General features: G+C 35.8%; 1 protein-coding gene across 1 annotated transcript in view; it reads right to left on the bottom strand.

Annotated features, from left to right (window-relative positions):
- The window catches only part of KCNH7 (potassium voltage-gated channel subfamily H member 7), a 247,607-nt gene that overhangs the window by 194,733 nt on the left and 40,853 nt on the right, over window positions 1-12,021 (bottom strand). The window lies entirely within an intron of this gene.

The raw sequence follows: 12,021 nt of genomic DNA on the forward strand, positions 1-12,021 counted from the left end.
AGGAAATAAATTATGTGCTCAAGTTCTTAGAGTATGTGTTTAGATTTGAAATCTTAACTAACAGTTAAGAAAATGCACCCAAAAGTCTGGGATAATAACATAAACCAGGAAAATACATCAGAAACTAGGCTGTGCATCTTCCTTGGCTATTTAAACACAAAGGCTTGTCCTTGCATTTGCAGTAGTGCTAACAATCCAGTCAAATATTTGAGTCAAACACATCAAATCTTGCTGAAACAAACTACGATTTGTGGATTGTACTCTAACTACATCTGACCTTTCCTCGCCTGGCTGTGTACTCATTTATGTGAGCATCTGAACAGCATTTCATTGTTTCAAGCTGTCTTACAGATAGTGACTTTTCTGCCTAGGAAACATGTTCATGTTCCTATTCAGTTTTATTTTAAAAAATGTTCCCAGTGGATACTGTGCTTTTATTGGATGAAAATGTTAATGCAGGCCTTTATAGAGCTGAAGTTAGGTTTTTAAGTATGAGTTTGAACATGTGCTATAAACTTACACATGCAACCGCAGTACATTATTTAGCTAGCAGTAGATGTTTTCAGTGCCTTCTGTATCTCACTAACACAATATTTTGCTCCTTCCAAGATCAATGGGAACTGCGCTCAGGATGAAATAAATTACTGTAGCTTATTCTGCAACAATTTTGTGATACATCCCAATTCTAGACAAACTAGAGCTCATGTATGTGCCAGAAATCAAGCTTTTCTGAAGCACAGATCATGAAGACAACTAGTGTGAACTGGCTCTACCTGAGCCTACAAGTGCAACTAAATTACACCAATTTAAAGTTATCAGCAGCATATGTTCCCATTTTTTTCTGACAAAGTGTTTAAAGTGAAAATATCCTCTCCATTTCAAAATATGGATAGAACTTCCCTTTTTAAAAATAATTTATCTAAGTTTATGTTAATAGTTGGAGAAAAGGGAGGGGAACATAACCAAAAGAAAGAAGAAAAGTATCCCTTAATTTTGAAAAAGGGTCAGCGTTATTTTGTTATATTTTAGATTTTACTTTCTCTTCTCTGAGGAGAGTAGCGATCCTCCCCTTAGGGGCTGATAGAGATGTGGAATTAGGCCTGTCCAGTATTGCAGGGACAGACACAGTCATTCTACATTAAAAAGATTAAGTGATGCACGAGTGTTATGTACCCAAGAGTATCAGATCACTTTTCTTTAATTTTGTCATATAATTTTAAGGGCCAGGGGAGGTTCATAATCCTTATTGATCTTTTGTCCTTGTTCTTAGACAAGCTACAAATTCTTAATACAGACAGCAATATAGTTTATTTTTTTCTTTGGGATTGCTGTCCATTGGATAATTAAGTTACATTAACAAGCAGAATGATCCAGGCTCTTAGACAAGCACAGCTTTTTCATCACCAGCTTCCTGAAAGCCATTTGAACTAAAGACTAATCTTTGAGCCACCCTTCCCTCTGCCTCATGACACTCACATAATCCCACTTGAAACTCATTTCTGGTCCATTCCCAAAAGTAGCTAAAATTACACTGCCACAGCTGTCTTCTGGTTTTTGGTGTGTTTTTTTTTTTCTTTCAGAATGTCATGTACCTTGATCTAATACCTTAGCTTCCTTTTTACAAATCCAGTTCTCCAACAGAGCCCTGTTAAAATGGATTAAGGATGCCTTTATATCTCTGTAATAACTAATACACTGTGCAGAGAAAGCAGTATTTCAGCATATATTTCTACCAGAATGAAATATATTATCCATGAAAATGTATTACTTAAGCTAAATACATGCATTCTTTTTGCCTTTCAATTAACATATTTACATCTCTCTATGCTACCTCTTATAGACACTATATTTTTAGATCTGTTTTCAATAGAGCAAACATACATACCATAAAAATAACATGCAGGCGTAGAGTCGCATTTCTGCTGTATTTGACGAGAAAATGTAGTCATGAAGTCTGTTTTGTATTTAAAACATGATTTCACACATTATTGAAACTTAAATTTTAAGAAAAATGTACCAGTTTGCATTGAATATCAAGAAGCACCCAACTGTGGAGACAGCCTTTTTTATCTAGCAAAAGTTTTAAACACTCCACTTCTCAAATAGTCAACTTCATGATAAGGAAACCCAAAGTACTATTTGCTGGAAAATAACAATTAATTCCTACTTTGCATTGGGTCATCTCTTCCTCATTTGTAAAGGACTGAAGTTGACTTACAGAAAGGACAACGATAACTGTTCATAACTGGAGCAAAGAGAAATCAGAGCAATTGTGAATTTATTTTTTTCTCTTCCCCTGTCAACCCCACCCCCCAACTGTGTTGCCTGGAGCTCACTCTAAAGTTTCTGTCTAAATAGACAGGCAATGTTGCAAAAAATGATATGCTTTGGTATTCACAAATGCCTGGAACTTTCTATTGAACTTAATATTTAACAAAGATTTCATAAGGTAAGAACAGCTTTCTTGTTTCCCATGTGTAGGTTCTCCCTTATGGGATTTTACAGTTTATACAGATTATGTTTGTTTATGGGAATATTTCATTAATAGTCATTCTTCCTGGTACATGTTTCTACTTCCAACATCCAGTATATTTTATCACTTTTCTTCTTCACTCTAATCTGCTTTTCTCAGATCTCATGCTCTAGGATATTCTTTTCCCATCAGTTTATTCCAACAGTGCCCATAGTTAGAAATGTTCTTTGACATCTGCTAGACCACAGAATAACAGCTTTAGGCAAGCTGGAATTCCCATTACTTGAGAAATCTAAAACAAGACGAAGCAAACAACCAACATATGTATGGAGAGACACCTGTATTAGCAAGGTCTGGACTTGAAAACTTTGAAAATCCTTTCGAACCATGACTTTTTTTGGTTAATTTTTGAACGACTGACTTAGCCACTGGAGCAGGGTTGTAGCAAAGAGGAAGATTTCACTTTTCTGTTATATGTCTGTTTTGTTTTTTTCTGGGTGTGAAACTAGAAGCTAAGCCTAGCTATTCTTCAAAATAGCTTTGCGGTTTTGCTCAGTACACTCTGTCCTTAGATGTCACTTATTGTTGGTCTGCCAGCAAAGATAGAAATACAAAATGTTTAGCTCACCTGTATTGTACAGGGCATGAAATAAAGAAGCTTATCATGGGACAAAAATTACAACTTAATCCCCAGCCAAAAATCACTTTTTCTGATACTTTTTTAATACGTGCCTGAGAGTATTCTGAGGGTATTTTTGGTGGTTTGTGTTTGTTTGTTTGTTTTTTTCTAGTTGATCTAACTGACATTTGCAAAAAAAAATGGGTCTGTACCTGTAAAAGTTAACAAGAGTTTTGTCACTCACTGAAGTGAGTAGATGCAAGCTAAGGTGTAGGAGAAAAAGATGTGAAATCCTTCATTATACTTGTCTGGAATGCTAGAATATTCATTTTAACCTTATCTCCTATGAGTAATGATAAAAGTATACTTAGAATTTAGGCTTACTTACTTAAGCTTACTTGGGAGACTTTACCTTTATGAGGTTTTTTTATACTGGCCACTTGTTTCTAATAAGGTATGATTTGGATAGCTAAGTAGTAAATGCCCATGTTAACCTTTGAATTGTCCAAACTTAAAGAACCAGATTTTGATTGTGATAGTTAGAGGGGTATTTTAACTTCCATCAGAAACTCAAGGCTGGAAGTAGTATGCTTCAGATTAATGACACTTTTATTGATGAATCTTTCTAAACTATTAGAATTTTTTTTAATTAACTGTTCATTTACTAAAGCAGCTACAATACTTTCTAGTATATTAAACTTTTTAAATGTTAATAGTATAGGTGATATGTTTTAGAGCTAGGGGAAGCTGGTTGAAGGCTACTATTTGCAAGTATGAATTCAAAATCCAAATAGCTGGATCGCTCAGTTATGATATTGTACCTCTGGGTTTGAATATTTTCAATTATTCACCAAAAGACATTTGTTTGTAGCAATGCTTCAAGAATAGATAGCCCTTAGGAATTCCCATATTTGTCTCAAATGCAGAATATTTATGCAATGATTCAGCAGATCTTCATTCATCAGCATTCGCTACTAGTTACTCATTATTTGCCTATTTTCTAAGTTGCAGCCATTAAGACATGCAACTAAGAGCTATGCCATGTGACTGATAAGACCAATGACTTACAACAAGACTAAATAACAAATAAACAATGAAAACCAACTCAAATACATAAATAACCAAGAAACATTTACAGAAAATAAAATGCACATAGAAAAATGCTTAAAATCTGTCAAATTGTTTAGCTGTCGTTGGGATTTTGATTATTCTAGAAAACTCATGTATTGTCTTAGGGAGGAAAGTGTGTATGTATATCATTTGGAAATTCAGAAGTGCATATGTAAGTGTATAAATACAGAGGAAAAATTACCAAATCTCACAAACTTCGATTAATGTCCAATTATGTGGAAACTCAGCTAAGCTGTTATTTGATCCTAAACTTATACTGGCATCCAAGGGCTGAAGAAGGGGAAGAAAAGGCCTCATTATGGTAGATTCTGTCCACATGCAGCTTTTTAAACTGCAACAGAACATTAGAATTCATACAACCTCAAGGTCATTGAAAATGACACTGATTTTCAAATTAATTTCGGGAGAAGAGTTTGGTTATATGCATAATGTCCTCTTATCTAGTCAGACCAGAAGTTAAAATGCCTTATGTTTAATAATATATGAATAATCTATCCAACTTTATTCATTAATGGTTTGAAAAGTCCACTTCAATTTGCAGACGATACCAGGCTGGTAGGAGCTGCAGGATGCCTGGATTAGAATTTAAAATTATCCTGGCACAACTAGATAAAATAGTCAGACAAAATAGGGTGTGGTTCAGTGGGGACGAGTACAGAGGTCTATACCTAGGAAAGGATGTGCAGCTGAGGAAAGCGTGACTACAGAGCAGTGCATCGTAAGCAGGAGCATCACAGTAAAACACGTGATAGTCTAGATGAGACAGGCTAAAGATAATTATGGGTAGAGAAGCATGAGTTCTGAATAAATAGCAAACTGAGTTTGTTAATCTAGAGAACTAACAGGAAACCCAATTGTTTACATATGTGAACTATGATGGAACAAAGGAAAGGAATAAACCGGTCTGTATGTCCAAAATTACAAGAATTAATAGATAGTCTGCAGTTTGGAAGATTTAGCTTAGCTGTTTTGGGAAAAGCTTTTAAAGATGAGGATAATTATATGGGGGAAAGACTGCAGAGGGAACTCAGGAAATCACTATTTTTTCCTCTGAATCACATTGTGTTGTATTTACTTACATTTAAAAGGCAAGTGGAGATGATAATGAAAATAAAACATAAATACAGAAAACTGACATCTATTTGGAATCAAAATATTGGATTATTGAAATGATTCAAAGAAAGGTAAATAAGATGATTTGGAGAAAAGTCAGTCAGCCACATACCTTGGAAATGCAGCCTGAGGCCATTGTAAAATGGGGTTTGCAGTTTGCTGTGTAACTTCCCAGGATTGTCTGTACTCTGTAGAGACAGAACTGAATCCTAGAATAAAGACTATTGACTGTAACAAACTGGTAGGGAGTTCAGATGGCATCTGCTGTAATTGGTAAGATTTTAACTTGAACTCGGGGATACTTCTGGGTTGAGAATGAGAAGAAATAGAAATCTGTCAGTGACCCAGGAATGTGATCTTTGAAGGAAATCTTTAGAACACTCTGACTACACATGGGTCCAGGTGGTCATAGACAGAATAGCATTCTTACACAGGTTTGAGTGTCAGTATAAAGAGAAGGGTATATTTTCTGAGAGTTACTCAGGTGCTGTTTGACTTCTATATTATGAGAATTCTTGTGTTATATAAAATATTCTGTATTAATTATTTCATTTTCCTCCTGTGTACACTGAGTTTTTTTGAGTCGGGAAGTTTAAAGGTCTTGATAGGCAAAGATGCAATACATTCAAGGGTTAAGGTTCCCTTGAGATAGCATTTAAACAGCTGATATTCTTTTTCAATACAATGGAAAAAAAGATCAGTGTGTAGAAGAAAATATTTGAGATTAAAAAAATGTATGGATCATAATGACTCATAATGAGGCAAGCACCTGATTTTCCCTTTACTTTGAAGTTTTTCCCAAGTAATGGTAACTGCAATATGACCTGAGTACTCAGATAATAAACACAAATGAAAGGAAAGGGAAAAAAGACACAATAAAAAAGTTCATTTATCACCCAGCTAAATTATTAAGAATTTGTTTTCTTCTTTTGTTTTTTTTTTTTTAATTGGAGAGAAAAAAAAAATCAATGCATGTTCTGAATATTACTCTTGTTACAGTGGATGGATAGACTTAGCTCTCTTCTCTCTACCTTCGAGGAATACTGATGTTGAAGCTTCCTGTGATGGATGCCAACTTGGACTCATAAATGCTCAAGAGAATAGGTCCTCTTCCTCTTCAGATGTCTTAAAAGAAAACAAAAATCCCAAACTGGTGAGTCCACTGAGTGTAAGAAAAAGGGGGACAAACTCCTTAGCTGCGTAGGACCATGGGTCTTAGAGCACAATTGCAGAGGAACACAGTCTCAGAGAAAAGAATAAAATCAGTCTCTGCAATATTGACTGATACATATATATATTTCTGCTAGGGGTAGCACAAGACCTCTAAAGAATATTTCAGCTAAGAAGCTGGAGCTTTTAGTGCCAGAACAGCTTAGCTGCCACTCCCTCAGTAAAAAGAAGGGTAAGAGCGTACTGACTTGGACTGAAAACAGCATCTGATATGAAGTACGTAGCACACGCTTATCTGTTCAAAATGGAATGTGTGTGGGTGTGTATGGTGTGAACCATACAACCATAAGGAACCAAAAAGCACTTTCTATAGGTAGTATTAAATAAGTTTTTAAGGAACTTTCACTAGCAATTTAGCAAATACCTTCATTCTGTTGTTTACGAAGATAAATTAGTGTTAGTATTTGAGCAGGTGAGAAATAATTTGTTTAATGAAGAGGCAACTTCAATTATTTATGATAGAACCTACAAATGAATAATTTGAGGTGTTGATAGATATAGAGTTTTGGGGGAGGCCAAATATGCAAACATATATACCTGTAAGAAGATAATCTAGGGGGCATCCATTACCTCAAGCAAAGGTGACCTCATAACACCCTTTATAGTGGTCATTCTATAGATAACTACAGTTCGGCTTTAAGATCTAGATTAGTGTTCTGTAGAGTATGAGTATGTCTTCTCCCTGCTCTTCTGTGCATTTTGTTCCAAGTCTGGCATGCCGTCGTGTCCTTTTGGGAACACGTCAAGGAATAGTGGCCAGTTGGCTAAAGTCTACTTTTTCTACTCCTGTGCAGGCTAAGAGAACTGAAGGATCATGTGAGAAATGTACATACGTTGCTGAGATTGAAAAGAACTATTTACTTCTCTCTAATACAGCCAAATATATTTTCCTATGGAGTAATGGTCCTTCACACTTCTTCTATATATAAACTGTATGTTAAAAGCACTGTCCAGCTTTAAATTATGGAATACAGCTCCCTCATCTGTCCAACTCCATGCATTAAAATATGTCAAAGGCCAAATAAGTTTATGATCAGTGGTATATCTTTCCCTTTTCTTCCCAAAAGTTTTGTCTGCTTGAAGACCTATTTCTAACATACACTGGTAGAATAATTTAATTTCTGTGATGCTTATGGGGTATTCTGAAATTTTCTGCAAGGTATTCATAATGATAGAGTTAAAGGTGATCATCACAGAAAAGAAATCAGACTGAAGTGAAAGATCCTTTGATGTGTTTCACAGTTTAAAAAGCCAAGAGACTTGGAAAACATAGTGCTTTACTTGCCCTGTTTCATATACTTCCTTCTGATTGCACCTTTGTTTTATGTTCGTATTTGCTTCTGAGTGCCACCTGCTGAACTGGTAGAGCTTGACAGCCTTGACTCTGTAGAGGAGTTCCAATATAAATAGCTGCAGTACAGACTTGTATGTCAATGTCATATAACTTGTCCCTCAATATTCATCCACAGTACCCATTTCATTGTTTGGTATGTGATTAAAAATGGTCAACAATTGTGCTAAAAGGTGCCTATTGTGTATTGCTGACTGGAATACACACCATCAAAATCATCTCATGGGCCACCAAAAGTCATTTTGCTGTCATCTGTGTTACTACTCTAATATTTATGATTTTCGATTAGAAACCAAAATGACTTTATTATGACCCTTTTATTGGAGTATAAATACCAAGAATGTCCATCTCCAGACATTAATCTTTCTATTTAGTACATCGTAAAATATAATATAGTGGTGAATACATTATAAATGTTCTTTTCTTTCACTGAGATCTTCCTGACTGTCAAACTTAACACTATCATTTCAGTTTTTGCCAGTGTCACATAACCTGCTCCTGAACGAATAGTTCTGTAAAAAATTTTAGCTATATGTCACCCAACAAAACCAAACCATCACTTAGCATCATGCTAAAGCATACCGATTGCTGAGTAAGGAAATTAAGTTTGCATCGACATTTAGAGGGGGGGCGGGGAAAAAATCTTATGTTGCATGCTGTATCATAGCAATATCACACGTAACTTTCATTCTGAAAAGTCACTAAGACATTTTGATAATGGAGTTTAAACTTTCTTAAACAATGAATAGCGTGACCATGACCCGAACTGTTTGCATGGTTTATGTATTAAAACTATGGTTTTTTTCTATAGTTGTTTTCATGTCTAGTTGAAGTAGTACATGAGAGATAATAAGATATATTGATATGCCAAATAATGACATTTGGATGACCTACTGTTCCCAAAACTGTTACTCAGTTATCATCAGTGCTGTGATTTTGAGTGCTGGTAGTCACTGCTGTCATTGCTACTGTAAACACTCTTGCAATATAACTATGACTTAAATATTGAGTGTCAGTTTGGCCCTTTCTATTTCACCTGTGGGCAAATCAAAAGCAGAAACACCAGATTTTTTTCTTCGCTTACATTACTAAAGAAATAAAGCATCAGCTGCCTACACATCTAGGGTGTGACGAATGATGAGAGAATAATAACAACAATCTCCTTTCCCTCTGTCTCACTGATGAAGAAAAGGGCCTTTCAAAAGACCTGGAACAGGGATATGAAATTAAGAGCAGGTGCATTTCTGACCTAAATATGAAGCTACAAAGCTGTATATAGTTTACAGTGATCGATATATTATGCTGTTTGGTGTTAATGTTTAACAGTTTTTCTCCACTGGGTAAACATGAAACTCACCCTGAGATATGTGGGCCTTATTGTCTCAGATCTTGTCGATTCAGAGAACCCTGTGTTTTATTTTCACTTTTCCTTTCACTGAAGTGAAAGCTGGTGGCTGCAACTCTGCAAAATCTTGTTGATGTTGTCCATGGTGTCAGTTTTGTGGCAAACGCTTCTTTTCACCTTGTCTTCATTCTTCCCCCCACCCCAAAATAGTTTCAACAAGATAACAGAAGATCTCAGAACTTGAGTCTAAACATGCTGTGACAGGCCATTTGGATGCTCCAGACCACAAATGTAGGAAAGCTGTTTGTTTTGTAGCCATTACAAATCGGTGTGTCCAGCATCTCTGGAAAATGATAGACGAAATTCAGAAAACTATCCTGGGTGTTCTATTATGTTGAACTATAACATGGAATTAAATTTCTTTTCCAGGGCTTTGGAGTTTAATGGGTCACTACTATTTCCAAGAGTGAAGGTTCCAAAAGTCTTTCACACAACATAGGATACAACATTAGGTTATCTGGAGAACACATGAGTGACATGCTAGCATTTTGCATTTTATCCATGTGTACATTAAGTTCCAACAGCAGAGTCACCATTGTCCTGCAGGCCACGCTAGCTGAATGAATGTGATTGATTATTCTAGTTATATTGGACAAAGTACAGTTTCATGACATTTAACGTAGGTGAAATGTTGGTGTGTGACATTGAATAATAAGTTTAAATGTAGTTTGCTGAACCAGCATTTGGAGAAGCTTTTAAAAGCTATCATTGGCCAGCAAGAATAAAATGTATTGGGAAATAGTCGATCGCTACATTCTCAACACTTTCATAATGTAATACTGGGGCATAAAGAGGTGTTCAAATTTTATCCTTTTATTCTTTCACCCTGCTCCTTTAAATCCAAGTTACATGATAAATGTTCACGCTCTAGTTTGCATAAAACAAAGCTCAGTTTCAATCTTTTAGCCAATTGCAACATCTGCCCTACAAGGTTTTTCCCTTTTATATACAGGCTTCCCTGAAGATATAAATATGGTCTTCCTAACAAACACATTTAAAATGTCTCCAGAAAGAGAAGCTTCCATAGAAGGAGATTAGCATGTGGCATTACGAGACTCACTAAAAATGTCTGATTTACCTTAACAAGAGAAATGGAGCTTACCATGACTTTAACATGAACCTAGCACCAAAAGGAGTTGCAGAGTGTAATAAGTGCAGAAGGTGGCTCCTGATCTCTTCATATTAATATGTTTTAAAACTAGAAAAGCATGATATTCTCCCTAATGTAATGAGAGGCATATTTGTGAGCAATGTTCCTATAAGCCCATAGGAGTGAGTGCAAAGTCAAGCCCTTCTGTCTATCAGCATATCAAGAGGACATCCTGTCTTTTCAGCTGAGGTGATACTTACCACAGAAGTAAAATATGTGAAAGTAAACTGTAAAAAGTACTAGATCTTTTGATTTTTAAAAATAAATGTTTCCTTGATACTGTAGTCTGCTATAGTAAGACAGGACGAATGTTAGGAAGCTCTTCTGAAGCTCAGTTAATCTGATTATGAGACTCTTTACTACTTTCCAGTTTGGAATAATATTCATCTCTTACTGGTTTAGGCGAACACACATTACTGTTTTATACTTGACTTTAAGCGAATCCTTGGCCACGGTCAAACTTCCTGATCTAGCCAAAGCACCATGAAAGCATCTGTGACCTGTTTGGTTGGCCATTTACAGAGCATGAGTGGGAGATTGTGGTCACCTATCTACTGTAAGCTTCACTGTAGGAAGCTGATGTGTATTTTGTAAGTCCAGACAAGAAGGTATTACAATAATGCATAAGAATAAATGACATAATGGTCTATTCGGGGGGAAATGCAGTTCAGGGCCATAAGTCCCCTAAATTGGGTACAGTTTACAGCACGTGAAGTAGTGACGCAAAGTTTAAGGTTTTTCCTTTATGCTTATGCTACTTCTCTATATGCACTCTATATTTCTGTATTCATTCTGCGTACATTTGAAATATGTCATATTTTTAGAGAACTTGCTGATATAGAGTCTAAAGTTAGAAATGCATCTCACTGAAAAACAAGCTTTGATATCTAGCTAGAGATGCCATCACTGATATCTTGCTCAGAAGGGGTGACTGGCGGTTGTGTATTCACAGATCACAAAGCTGAAGCAGCACATATGATAACTATTTTTGAGGTGTGGGGCTCAGGAGGCTGCATAACCTTAGTGCTCTCCATAACCTCAGTGCTCTCTAAAATTACATTTCTATGACTCAGATCCGTTCTAAATTCAAGATGGCGATAGAGAAGGTAATACTCTCTAATTAACAGGGTTATTAAAATCATGGTCTATTTTCTTTTTTCTATGTAGGTATATATGTTATTTACATATGAGGCATACCAAAGTACAAAGTCAATCTTTATCACTTTATTTCTAGGTGAAGCTACTCAGTGGTAGTGTTTGGCTGTATCACAGAGATGATAAAACTATCTAAGAAAATTTTTAGTGTGGCAGCTGAAAGCTGAACGCAAACACTAGCTCTGATTTCACTTTGCCATTGAATCCTACTCTAAGTGAAATTTTAGAAGAGTTTTTCAGCCTACAAAGATTTCTCAGGAAAGGGACTATTGGAAAGCATGAGAATGAAATTAATTTCATCAGATCCCTGTCAGTTTTATATACTAACAGGGTGGTCATGTAGCTCAGGAGAATAGTAATGAAAAATTAGAGCATTCACTTTTAGTTCATTGGT

Source organism: Calonectris borealis, chromosome 6, assembly GCF_964195595.1.
Source record: "Calonectris borealis chromosome 6, bCalBor7.hap1.2, whole genome shotgun sequence".
NCBI lineage: Eukaryota > Metazoa > Chordata > Aves > Procellariiformes > Procellariidae > Calonectris > Calonectris borealis.